This window comes from Hemiscyllium ocellatum, chromosome 22 (assembly GCF_020745735.1).
Source record: "Hemiscyllium ocellatum isolate sHemOce1 chromosome 22, sHemOce1.pat.X.cur, whole genome shotgun sequence".
NCBI lineage: Eukaryota > Metazoa > Chordata > Chondrichthyes > Orectolobiformes > Hemiscylliidae > Hemiscyllium > Hemiscyllium ocellatum.
The window spans coordinates 51,466,859-51,480,964 of NC_083422.1; positions in this window are offsets into that span (position 1 = coordinate 51,466,859).

Consider the following 14,106-nt stretch of genomic DNA (forward strand, 5'->3'; position numbering starts at 1 on the left):
ATCCGAGGAGCAGGAGAGTCGACATTTCGAGCATATGTACAAATTACTGGATGGCCAATCTGCTCTTTGTTCCCGCTTATAGGTACCTGCATATTGCCTGGGAAAGATAAAGCAAAATATGTCTGCAGTTGTGAGAGCTGCAGGCTTGGCTCAAACTATTCCGTCTTAGCTAGAGAGCGAGAATCTCAAAGTTATTAGTCTAAATTATGAAATTACCATTCATGACTCGACCAATGTACAAGGAGTTGCTGCAGCCATAAGAATGAAAGAATCCAAGATTGTTCTCAGAGTAAGGAGTGTTGGAAATTGTTATATATTAGAGTTGCTGTGTGTTATGTTGGGATAGTGTCCCTTTAAGAATTGAAGAGTGTGGTGCTAGAAACCAGTGGGAATTTTGCCCCCTGATAACCAATGATTCTAGTTGGCTCCTTGATGCCACACCTGGATGAATGTAGTTTTGATGTCAAGAGCTATCAGTCTCATCTCAGCTCTGGAATTCAGCTCTTTAGTCCATGTTAGGGCACTTGAGAGTTACAAGTTAGCCAGGAAAGACCTAAAGAGAGAGCTAAGAAGAGCCAGGAGGGGACATGAGAAGTCATTGGGGGATAGGATCAAGAAAAACCCTAAGGCTTTCTACAGGTATATCAGGAATAAAAGAATGACTAGAGTAAGATTAGGGCCAATCAAGGACAGTAGTGGGAAGTTGTGTGTGGAGTCAAAGGGGAAGTGCTAAATGAATACTTTTTGTCAGTATTCACACTTGGAAAAGACAATGTAGTCAAGAAGAATGCGGAGATACAGGCTAATAGACTGGACGGGATTTAGGTTCACAAGGAGGAGGTGTTAGCAATTCTGCAAAGTGTGAAAATAGATAAGTCCCCTGGGCCGGATGGGATTTATCCTAGGATTCTCTGGGAAGCCAGGGAAGAGATTGCTAAGCCGGCTTTAATCTTTATGTCATCATTGTCTACAGGAGTAGTGCCAGAAGACTGGAGGATAGCAAATGTTGTTCCCTTGTTCAAGAAAGGGAGTAGAGACAACCCTGGAAATGATAGACCAGAATGCCTTACTTTGGTTATGGGTCAAGTGTTGGAAAGGGTTATATTTATAATCATCTAGAGAGGAATAAGTTGATTAGGGTTTTGTGAAGGGTAGGTTGTGCCTCATGAACCTTATTGAGTTCTTTGAGATGGTGACCAAACAGATGGATGAGAGTAAAGCAGTTGTGTGATGGATATGGATTTCATAAGGTGTTTGATAAGGTTCCCCACTGTAGGCTATTGCACAAAATACGGTGGCATGGGATTGAGGGTGATTTAACAGTTTTGATCAGAAATTGGTTAGCTGAAAGAAGACAAAGAGTGATGGTTGATGGGAAATATTCATCCTGGAGTTCAGTTACTAGTGGAGTACTGCAAGGAACTGTTTTGGGTCCACTGTTGTTTGTCATCTTTTTAAATGACCTGAATGAGTGCATAGAAAGATGGATTAGTAAATTTGTGGATGGCACTAAGGTCGGTGGAGTTGTGGATAGTGATGAAGAATGTTGTAGGTTACAGAGGGACATAGATAAACTGCAGAGTTGGGCTGAGAGGTGGCAAATGGAGTTTAATGTGGAAAAGTGTGAGGTGATTCACTTCGGAAGGAGCAGCAGGAATGCAGAGTACTGGGCTAATAGTAAGATTCTTGGTAGTGTAGATGAGCAGAGATCTCGGTGTCTAGGTACATAGATCCTTGAACGTTGCTACCCTGGTTGATAGGGTTGTTAAGAAGGCATACGGTGTGTTAGCTTTTATTGGTAGAGGGATTGAGTTTCTGAAAAATGACATCATGCTGTAGCTGTACAAAACTTTGGTGCGGCCACATTTGGAGTATGCGTGCAGTTCTGGTCACCGCATTATAGGAAGGATGTGGAAACTTTGGAAAGGGTTCAGAGGAGATTTACTAGGATGTTGCCTGGTATGGAGGGATGGACTTACGAGGAAAGGTTGAGGGACTTGAGGCTATTTTCATTAGAGAGAAGAAGATTGAGAGGTGACTTAATTGAGAGATATAAGATAATCAGAGGGTTAGATAGGGTGGACAGTGAGAGTCTTTTTCCTTGGATGGTGATGGCTAGCATGAGGGACATAGATTTAAAGTGAGGGGTTTTAGATATAGGACAGATGTCAGAGGCAGTTTCTTTACTCAGAGAGTAGTTGGGGCATGGAATGCATTACCTGCAACAATAGACTTGCCAACACGAAGGGCATTTAAAGGGTCATTGGATTGGCATATGGAGGAGAATGGAATAGTGTAGGTTAGTTGGGCTTCAGATTGGTTCCACAGGTCGGTGCAACTTCAAGGTCTGAAGGGCTTGTACTGCGCTGTAATGTTTTATATTCTATGTTCTATGTTTGAACCAAGGCTTTATGAGGTCAAGAGGTGAGTAGCCCTGGCAGAATCCAAACTGTGTGTCACTGAGCAGGTTATTGCTGAGCAGCTGCTGTTTGATAGCAGTATTGATCTGTTTACTGATGATTGAGGGTGGATTGATGGGGTGTTAATTGGTTGGGTTGGATTTATCCTGCTTTTTATGTGCAGAACATACCTAGGCAAATTTCCACATTGTTGTGTTACTGTTGTAACGGTAATGGAAGGGCTTGGCTTAGGGTACGGCAAGCTCTGGGGCACATCTCTTCAATACTACTGTCGGAATGTTGTCCGGCCCCATAGCCTTTGCACTATGTGTTCATATGTTTTATATATTCTTTATTTCTGACTGGAACCGAGTAAATGCCCAGTACAGAATAGAATTTCAATCCTCCTGCCCCAACCTTGGGAACAGGCTGGCAGGGAGGGTGGGTGCACAGTGTAAAGTGGGCTTGGAAGGTGGGCTAGGGAGGGTGACGAGGTACGTGAGGAGATGGGAATCTGCCACGGCTTTGCAGGAACTGGTCCATCAGTAATGAAGGAGCCCCTCCTCAACACCACTCCCATCCTCGGGCAGATCCACAGATGTTGAGGGTCACAGCAGAAGTGGCAGGATGGTGTTGAGGTGGGGTTGGGGTGGGGTCGGGGGGGGATGTTCTCCTGTTGGGGCACGCTGTGACCTTTGGGGAAAGAATTCTAAAACATAGGGCCCTGGCAGGTAAAGGTGTGTTTGCTGATAGTGGCTTGGTCAAAATCCAGGTTGGACAAGGGGCCAGAGTTGGAGATTGTTTGCTGAGTTGTTGGACTGGAAGAGAGGGGAGAGGGGACTGGAGGAGAGGGGACAGAAAGAGAGGAGGCGATGCAGAGATTGAACTGTGAGACAAATTTGGGATGTGAGACGTTGGTGGACAGTGAACCAGGGTGGGAAAGTGAGCACAGAGATGATGGGTGAACTGGATTTGGGGTCCTAATGGCAGAGTTTCATGATTTCAAGTTAATGTAAGGTGGCCAATAAGAGATAGTACAAGAGAGTGCGAGATCTAAGGATTTGAGCAGGTTGTCTGAGGCAGGGGAAGAGATGACTGATGTTACAGAGAGAATATTACTAAGCTGTTCACCTCAAGTAAACAACCTCTCTTTGTTCTTTCTTGTTGTGAGTTTATCAATATTACTGCGTCCCTCATTCTGTTCCACATTCTCCATGGCCTTTCCACTGAATATTTACTTGCTGTTTCAACCAGCCCTCAGCACTGTCAGAGATGTCAATGCTCCCAAAAATGACAGGCAATCAATCAAAACCGAATATTTTAATTATATTACTGGTGTTTTTCTTTAACACAAAGCTCTCCGTCAAGGGCTAGATGGCATTTTACTGCTCACAAAAGAAAGCGTTCAAATCTCCGTGGAGAGCCTGTGAATACAGACTGCTCTGAATGAGCCAAGCGCAGCATGCTGCACAAACAGGCCTGTGTGCCTTTGAGATTCTCCTGCATGTGCTTCTTCCCGAAGGCTCCCCTGAGCTACAAATGCAAAGACCAAGGCAGCGGATGCCAAGTCAAGCCTCTTGTCGAGTAGCTAAAAACAGACTTATTTCAGAGAGAGAGAGAGAGAGAGAGAGAAAGGAAAACTCATTTCTGATGGTTCCAATTGGTTGCCTGTTGTTGGAATTTCAATGACATGACCTCCATCCTCCCTTGACCTTGACCATGACATTCACGACACTTGTAACTCCATATGATCGTGAAGACCACTTCCACAAGCACAGAGGGAAGAGATGATTAATATGTATGATGATAGACTTTAGCCATCCATTCAATTCAGGGACATGAGAGAGAGATAGAGGGGGGAGAGAGAGAAATATGCTTCCGTCAGAATGAACAAGCTAACAGGATGATTTACATTAGGAACATGGGAACAGGAGTAGGCCATTCAGTCTGTTCAATACAATCATGACTGATTGAACACTTCAATGCTTTTTACTCACTCTATCTCCAATACCCTGTACACCACTGGTAAGCAGAAATCTATCAATCTCTACCTTAACTGTACTCAAAGACTGAGCTTCCACAGCCCTCTGGTGTAGAGAATTCCCAAAATTCACGACCAATTTCTCTTAATCTCAAACCAAAATGGCATCCCACTTCTTTTGAAATAATGTCCCCTCGTTCTAGACTCCCCAGTCAGAGCGAACGTCTTACCGGCGACTACCCTGTCTAGCTCTTTAAGCAATTTGTCGGTTTCAGTGGGATCACCTCTCATTCTTCAAAACTCTGGAGAATACAGGCCCAATCTCTCTTCATAGGATGGCCCCACCATCCTGGTAACAAATCTGGTGAACATTCATTTCAGCCCTTGTTTTGCTATAATATCCTCCCTAAGACGGAGTGACCTAAACTGCACACAAATTTGGTCTAAACGAGTTCCTATGCAGTTAAAGCAAGGCTTCACTACTTTTGCAACTAATATCTTCCTGCGTCTGTATGTTGCTTTCAGTGATTTATCAGTAAGGAGTCCTAGGTGCCTTATGCTTGCCTATTCACTAAGCATGTACAAATCCTCTTGAAACTGCTTTACATCTTCCTAACAACACACTGTAAATCTGGAAATATTGCATTTGGTCCTCACCTCCAAATCATTGATTAAAATTGTGAACAGCTGGGGCACAAAGCCTGATCCTTGCAGTAACCACAAGGAGTGCTCCTCACTGAACCAAGTCACAGGCTGTCAAAGCTAGAATGAATAATTTATCCCTACTTTCTGCTTTCTGTCTGTTAGCCAATTATTAATCAATGTTGGTATATTACTTTCTAACCCTTGTGCTTTCAGCTTTCTATATAGTCTTCAGTAGGGGTCTTTATCAAAAGCCTTCTGAAAATCTAATTATATTTCACCACAGGAACTCCTTTATCCGATGTTGTCAGTAACATCTTCAAAAATTTCCAGCAAATTCATCAAACACTATTTCCCATTTACAAATCCATGCTGACAATGCCTTATCAGATCATTAACAAAGAGAGGTGACTTAATTGAGACATATAAGATAATCAGAGGGTTAGATAGGGTGGACAGTAAGAGCCTTTTTCCTTAGATAGTGATAGCTAGCACAAGGGGACATAGCTTTAAATTGAGGGGTGATAGATATAGGACAACTGTCAGAGGTAGATTCTACCTGAAATAATAATGGACGTGCCCACTTTAAGGACATTTAAATGGTCATTGGATAAACGTATGGACAAGAATAGAATAGTGTGGGTTAGATGGGCTTCAGATTGGTTTCCCAAGCCATAGCAACATTGAGGGCCAAAGGGTTACAATGTTCTACGTTCTTTAACAACCAGGTATCTATTTATTTCAGCATTTGAAATAAATTCTATCATTTTCCCTGTTACTGAGCAGGTAAACCAGGAGATGTGCAGTGCCCTGTTTTCTCTCTTGCTCCCTTCTTATGCAGTGCACTGACATTTGCTCTCTTCCAATCTGCAGGAATCATTGCAGAATTCATGATAATCACCAATACATCAACTATCTCTTTTGCCATTTCCTTCAAACACTCTGGAATGTACACCAACAGTTCATCGGAAGTTATCAACTTTCATCTACAAATATATTCAAGATGCTTGTATTTCTATCACTGATTTCATGGTGTCAGTGTGTCTCAAAGTGCTTTACAGCTGATGAAACGTTATTAAAGCATAGTCACAGATATTAAACGCGACAGTCAATTTGTGCACAGCAAAATCTGAAAAGCACATCATCACCACCATATTAACCATGTTAGTGATGCTACTTGTGATACAAGTATTGGACCAGGTTCCGGAGAAAACTTGGAGAAAGTGAAGACTGCAGATGCTGGAGATGCAGGAGAATCAATGTTTTGAGCATAAGCCCTTCATCAGGATTCTCATTCCTCAGTCGACTCTCCTGCTCCTCGGATGCTGCCTGACTGGCTGCATTTTTCCAGCATCATGTTCTCGACTCTGGAGAGAACCTGTCCGCTGTTCACAACAAGTGATCTTTTGAACCAACTTCAGAAGGCACTGGGCTTACCAACCTAAAGATCATGCAAAAGACTGCAGATTAATCTCTGGGTCATTGATATGAACAAAAGTCAGGAAAACAAAGTCAGGTGCATTAACACAACTATTATGAACAGGATTGCGCTGAGATATCCATCAAGAATCTGCACTCAGGCCTCGAGAGTGGAACTTGAATCCATTTCCAAAGCAACAGTACCACCCATTGCACTAAGGCTAGATCCTGGTAACTCTGTGCTCTCTCTATTGGAGTGAAGAGAGTAGGTGATACAACTGCAATTAATGAATCTCACATAATTACTGTCATACAGTCATGGAGTCATACAGCACGGAATCAGACATGGTCCAATTTGTCCATGCTGACCAAGTTTCCCAAGCTAAACTTGTACCACTTGCTTGCGTTTGGCCCCAAATCCCTCTAAACTTTTCCTATTCATGCATCTGTCCAAATGTCTTTTAAATGTTGTAACTTTACCTGCATCTACCACTTCCTCTTTGCGTGGGTTTCCTCCGGGTGCTCTGGTTCCCTCCCATAGTCCAAAGATGTGCGGGTCAGGTGAATTGGCCATGCTAAATTGCCCGTAGTGTTAGGTAAGGGGTAAATATAGGGGAGTACGGGTGGGTTGCGCTTCGACGGGTCAGTGTGGACTTGTTGGGCCGAAGGGCCTGTTTTCACATTGTAAGTAATCTAATCTAATCTAATCTAATCTAATCTAATCTAATCTAATATCAATCACCCTGTGTGTGAAAATGTTGCTCCTCAAGTCCCTTTTAAACCTTTCTTCTCTCACCTTAAAATTGATACCTGAATATTATCTTTCTCATCCACATGCTGCCCCTCAATGATGTCATCAGAAAATAAAACCTCAGGTTTCACAAGAACACTTATAACCTGTCACGTCAGCACCATCTCTCCTAACCCTTCTGCTGTCACTGATCAATCATGTTACCCGTCCGACTTTCAGTGTTGGATGATCAAAAATGTTCTTCAGCTAAATATTTGGAAGACAGAAATCTGTAATAAGCTCCATTCCTTGACAACCACTTCTATCCCTCACCCTGGACACATTTTGTATGCCTTCATTTAATTTGGATATCACTGGCTCAGCCAATATTCATTGCCTATTCATGATTGCACGTGACCAGGTGGGGTTTGTCATATGTGTATGTGTTTATGTGTAATACAGATCACCTTTAAAGTCTCTATATGCTGCGTGTATACAATATTGTGACTCTGCCTGACAATTACATGAACTTACAGAAATCATTCAGTTCTTGTAATGATTGCTTCATAATCTATATCGTATTTCATTGCTTTAACTAAACTAATCCACTGAGTTAATTAATCCTTGACAATAGAGTGATTATTAGACTATTATCATTAAAATGATATGGGGACCAGGATTGGCAAACATCATGGTTTGAGGCTGATGTGCTTGAGCAATCAGAAAACAAGTTAATCTACAGATTGAACACATGGAAAACAGTCTTCAAACATGCTAAAGTGCATGAGCCAGCCTTTGATGCCTTTGTTAATTATAGACAGTGTTGAAAACACAGCTTTCTGCTAAACAGATAATCTCTACTGAGAGGCCAACTTATCTCATGTGAGAATGTTAAGTGATCAAAGTACAATGTTAGATTTATAGCAAGCTTTCCAGAAAATTCCCTAGTTTAAATTGGGACACAGCAGACTTCCTAAAAGAATACAAAATAAACAGTGTTAATGTTTTGAGTACGGTGACCCTTCCTTAGAACCCGGACCTGAAGATTTAACTCTGATTTCTCTTCACAGTTGCTGCCAGACCTGCTGAGCTTCTCCAGAAACTTCTGTTTCTGTTTACAGCGTCCACAGCATTTTTGGCTTTTACAAAATAAGCAGTATTCAGAGTTATGTTTTCTCAATATGGATATATTGATGCAGAGAAGAAGCTATTAAGATTTGTTTAAAGTTAAAAATCACACAACACCAGGTTATAGTCCAACAGGTTTAATTGGAAGCACGCTAGCTTTCAGAGCTAGTCCAACACCAGCATCTCCAAATCAAGAGTTGTTTAGCAATTGAGAACTAAGGTGTGCACAGAATTTACACATCAGGATTAACAAATGAAGAGCTAAAAATTCTCAATCCATGTTCATCCACTAGAATTCATGTCTTTCAGACAGAAGTTGATTATTATTTGATCAGAAGCAGAAAAGATCTCAAACAAATTGCTGGAAAAGGTCAGCATATCTGGCAGCATTTGTGGAAAGAAATCAGAGTTAACATTTCAGGTCGAGTGACCATTCCTCAGTCCTACAAGACCTGCTGAGCTTTTCCAGCAATTTCTGGTTTTGTTTCTGATTTACAGCATCTGCAGTTCTTTCAGTTTTTATTTAGAGACAATGTCTCATTATGTGATTTTTCAGATGGGGAGCTCGGAAGCAGAACTGTTGAGTTGGTGATTCCATCCATCCCCTGTGACAACTTTCTAGAAAAATTTGCCAGACAAATCAAAGACTCATTGTGTTGATGAGCTACAGCATTCGTTAATGGTAAACAAAGTTTATGGGTCCTAAGTACAAATGAGATGGTTCACAAAATCGATAGACCACCCAAAAATAGCAAGACATGAGGCAGCTGTGTCCTTTTGTATGCATAAAGGAAATCACTAGCTTTTAATCAATTTTGCTAGGCACATGACAGAGGCAATGCAATTGAACAAAAGCTGATAGAATTACTGACCCAAAAAGACCATGCACAAAGACTATGTTTAAGCCATCAAAAAGGCCATCTGGTGTCCCACCAGAGGCATAAACATAAAGTGATCGGCAAACCAGAATCTGATGAAGTACTGGACAGGATAGAATGTTGTCCATTGTCACACTCAGTCTCAGGGAGAACATTAAGGTCAACGTTCTGCTTGACATGTTTGCAAAAATTCAATTTGTCCACCCTCAGAAAACTGGTGACCATTCAGCATCGATTAAGACTGACACAGGAATGACTGCCAAAATACCACCTCTTTGAATTCTAAAAAACATGCACCCACAGGCATGAGAAGCTAACTTTCAACTTATAACAGTCCACTAATTCCATGCGCAAGTCCAATTAATCCAACAGACAGTGCAGATGTTCTATATTCTGAACTAACATGCTGTGACTTCAAAACTCGTCACAGTCTGTGGAGTCTGTCAGGCAATTGAGATAAAAGAGAAATTGCAGAAGACTATTCAAAAAACACTTGCAGAACCGAATACGAAAGAACACTTCACTCTCTTCTGAATCAGTGGAGCTAAAATTTCTGCTCTGGAGACAAAAATGAACATTCAAGAGGAAGAGACTGAAGTATGAGCTCAGGGAAATTCAGACGTGGGCTTCCTTTCTCTGAGGTGATTCAACCTTTCAGGGATACATTGCTCCACACGCAAGGATGTATGAAGAGCTATAAGCAAAAGGAAGCAGGATGAAATATGAGCTCTTTGTTATCAATGCAATGAAAAGGTTGCTGTTTTACAGGGTGATTTGGAGCAACTTGCATGTAAACAGATCAGGCTCAGAAGAAGCAGCTACAGAAACATTAGCTTGAGCCCAAAGTAATACTGAAATGACTGAGAGACATGCAAAAACAGGTGGAGATGCACAGAGTATACAACAAATCACTCATGAGGCAGTCCCTTCAGAAATAAAAGCCAATAATCTGGTGAAGAGACTCAACCAGAACAGAGTAAACCGAACAACCATTGGAGCAGCAAGTGGAACTGGTCTAGGTTTCAATAAAAACGTTGAAGAGGCTAGACAGTTGTTAGATCAGGTTATGAAGCTGACACTATGCAATACATGGGGTATAACTGATAGAATTAGAAGTAGCCAGGGTACAAAACCAGAAGCTCCAAAATAAGCTGGAAGCTCTTAAATAGATCAGTAATGGCAAGAAGATTTGAACCAATTAAAATAGCTTTAGATGTGAGATCAGTCACTGGCTAATCTGGATCAAAATTTGGCTGAAATGTGTCAGAAGCATAGAATTCCTACAGTGTAGAAACAGGCCCTTTGGCCCAACAAGTCCACACCGATCCTCTGAAGAGTATCCCACCCAAATTTCTTCCCTATTACTCTACATTTACCCCTGACAATGCACTTAACCTACACATCCCTGAACACTATGGGCAATTTAGCATGGTCAATCCACCTAATGTAGACAATAGACAATAGACAATAGGTGCAGGAGTAGGCCATTCAGCCTTTCGAGCCTGCACCGCCATTCAATATGATCATGGCTGATCATTCCTAATTAGTATCCTCTTCCTGCCTTATCTCCATAACCCTTGATTCCACTATCTTTGAGAGCTCTATCCAACTCTTTCTTAAATGAATCCAGAGACTGGGCCTCCACTGCCCTCTGGGGCAGAGCATTCCACACAGCTACCACTCTCCGGGTGAAGAATTTTCTCCTCATCTCTGTCCTAAATGGTCTACCCTGTATTTTTAAGCTGTGTCCTCTGGTTCGGCACTCACCCATCAGCGGAAACATGTTTCCTGCTGCCAGAGTGTCCAATCCTTTCATAATCTTATATGTCTCAATCAGATCCCCTCTCAGTCTTCTAAACTCAAGGGTATACAAGCCCAGTCGCTTCAGTCTTTCAGTGTAAGGTAATCCCGTCGTTCCAGGAATTGACTTCGTGAACCTACGCTGCACTCCCTCAAGAGCCAGAACGTCTTTCCTCAAATTTGGAGACCAGAACTGCACACAGTACTCCAGGTGTGGTCTCACCAGGGCCCTGTACAGCTGCAGAAGCACCTCTTTGCTTCTATACTCAATTCCTCTTGTTATGAAGGCCAGCATGCTATTAGCCTTCTTCACTACCTGCTGTGCCTGCATGCTTACCTTCATTGACTGCTGTACAAGAACACCCAGATCTCTCTGTACTGCCCCTTTACCTACATTAATTCCATTGAGGTAGTAATATGCCATCCTGTTCTTGCCACCAAAGTGGATAACCATACATTTATCCACATTAAACTGCATCTGCCATGCATCTGCGCACTCACCTAACTTGTCCAGGTCACCTTGTAATCTCCTAACATCCTCCTCACATTTCACCCTGCCACCCAGCTTTGTATCATCAGCAAATTTGCTAATGTTATTGCTGATACCATCTTCTATATCATTAACATATATTGTAAAAAGCTGCGGTCCCAGCACGGATCCCTGCGGTACTCCACTGGTCACTGCCTGCCATTCCGAAATGGAGCCGTTTATCACTACCCTTTGTTTCCTATCAGCCAAACAATTTTCAATCCAATCTAGTACTTTGCCCCCAATACCATGCGCCCTAATTTTACTCACTAACCTCCTGTGTGGGACTTTATCAAAAGCTTTCTGAAAGTCCAGGTACACTACATCTACTGGATTTCCCTCATCCATCTTCAGAGTAGACATCTTTGGATTGTGGGAGGAAACTGGAGCACCTGGGGGAAACCCATGCAGACACGGGGAGAATGTGCAAACTCCACACAGTTGCCCATGGCTGGAATCGAATGTGGGCTCCTGGCGGCAGGGGTGAGGCAGCAGTGCTAACCAATAAGCCACTGTGCCATCAGGATAAGCAAACTCTGGGACAGCAACAGAAGACCAAGAAAGAAAAGCTTCTCGACCCTCCGCATATCTTTAATCTCCTTCAGCCTTCCTGTTCTCTGAGAATTCGGTGCTGTAACAATTCTGCAGTTGTGCATACTCTCAATTTTTAATGACTTCAACATTAATGGTTCTTCCAGGCTCTAAGCTCTGGAATTCCTCCCCACCACCCTTTCCTCTTTTAGGATGTCTCTTAAAATTGACTTCTCTGACCAAACCTTTGGACACCTGCCCTGAGATTTTCTTTCTCTGGCTCAGTATCAAATTTTTATTGATAATGCTCTTTAGTAGCACTTGAAGGACTTGCTAGTGTTTTAGAAATGTAAGTTGTTGCATTGTGGATTTTGAGAGCATCCTGAAGATGTTAAAGAGTCAAAGGCAATAGGCCTGAGTGCATACACTCAATAGCAACCATTGCGATTGTGTTTAAAATCAGTGATCAATGGCAAAATAATTACCCCCCAAGAGACAGAGTTCCAAATAACTCAATATTATCTAAATGACTTGCAACAACGATCATCATCTGAGGATAAACTGCATAATTAATCGATTGCTCCTGTGTTTGACATGACTGGAGGAACACTCGACAGCTATTTTACTGAATCTAGTAAATTAGACAAAACTCCTTGAAACATAGTGATCAATTTCTACAGTGAAAAAGTCTCTTATTTACTTATAGCCACAGGCCATGATTGGTTTGTGATCTTATTGTCTTGACCCTGCTACGGGACAAAATCCACAGAAATCGGAAATCGTGGCTTTGACCAGGGGAAACTAGGCCAAACACTGCTTGATCAAAGGTCACAAGGTCAAGGCTAGCAATCCACTTTAAAATCACAAAATGCCCAACACTCACTGTTCAAGGTATATTCTTCGAAGTCAACCAGAAAGATGCATTAGGACATATAAGAGGCAAGCATGGCAAAGGTGATCTTTTGGAGAGACAGTCTCCATTTCCAAAGTTTTTTAAAAACTTGCTAATGGGAATGAAAATTGTGGTGCAAGAAACGCACAGCAGGTCAGGCAGCATCCGAGGAGCAGGAGAGTCGATGTTTTGGGCATTAGCACTTCATCAGGAATGGAGACCTGGGGGGGTGGGGGAAGAGGGCTGAGAGATAAATAGGAGGGTTGGGGTGGGGGGAAGGTAGCTGAGAAGGCTATAGGTTGATGCAGATGAGGGGTGTTGGTAATAGGTCAAAGGGAGGGTGGAGAGGATAGGTGGGATCGAAGATAGACAGGTGGGACAGTTCAAAAGGGTGGAGCCGAGTTGGAGGGTCGGATCTGGGATAAAGTTGGGACAAGGGAACTGAGGAAACTGGCGAAGTCGGTATTGATGTCGTGTGGTTGGAGGGTCCCAAGATGGAAGAAGAGGTGTTCTTTCTCCAGGTGTCGGGTGGCTTGAATTTGGCGTTAGAGAAGGTCCAGGACTTGCATGTCTTTGGCAGAGTCAGAGGGATGTTGAAGTGGTCGGCCACAGGGCAGTATGGTTGTTTGGTTCATGTGTGTCCCAGGAGATGTTCCCTGAAACTCGCAGAACATTTCAGGACACATCCGCCAACTTGCGGAACATTTCAGGGAACATCTCTGGGACGTATACACCAAACAACTTTATCGCCCCGTGGTCAATCACTTCAACTTCACATCCCACTCTCCCAAGGACATGCAAGTCCAGGACCTCCTCTACCACCAAATCCAAGCCACCCAATGTCTGGAGGAAGAACACCTCATCTTCTGCCTCATCTTCTGCCTTGGGACCCTCCAACCACACGACATCAACATCGACAGTTTCCTCATCTCCCCACCCCCCGACCTTATCCCAGATCCAACTCTCCAACTCAGCACTGCCCTCTTGAACTGTCCCACCTGTCCATCTTCCTTCCCACCTATCTGCTCTACCCTCCTCTCTCACCTATTACCATCACCCCCCCCCACCTGTATCTACCAATCGCCCTTGCAGCTACCTTACCCCCACCCCAACCCACACCCTCCTAGTTATCTCTCAGCTGCAATCCCACCTCCACATTCCTGATGAAGGGCTTATG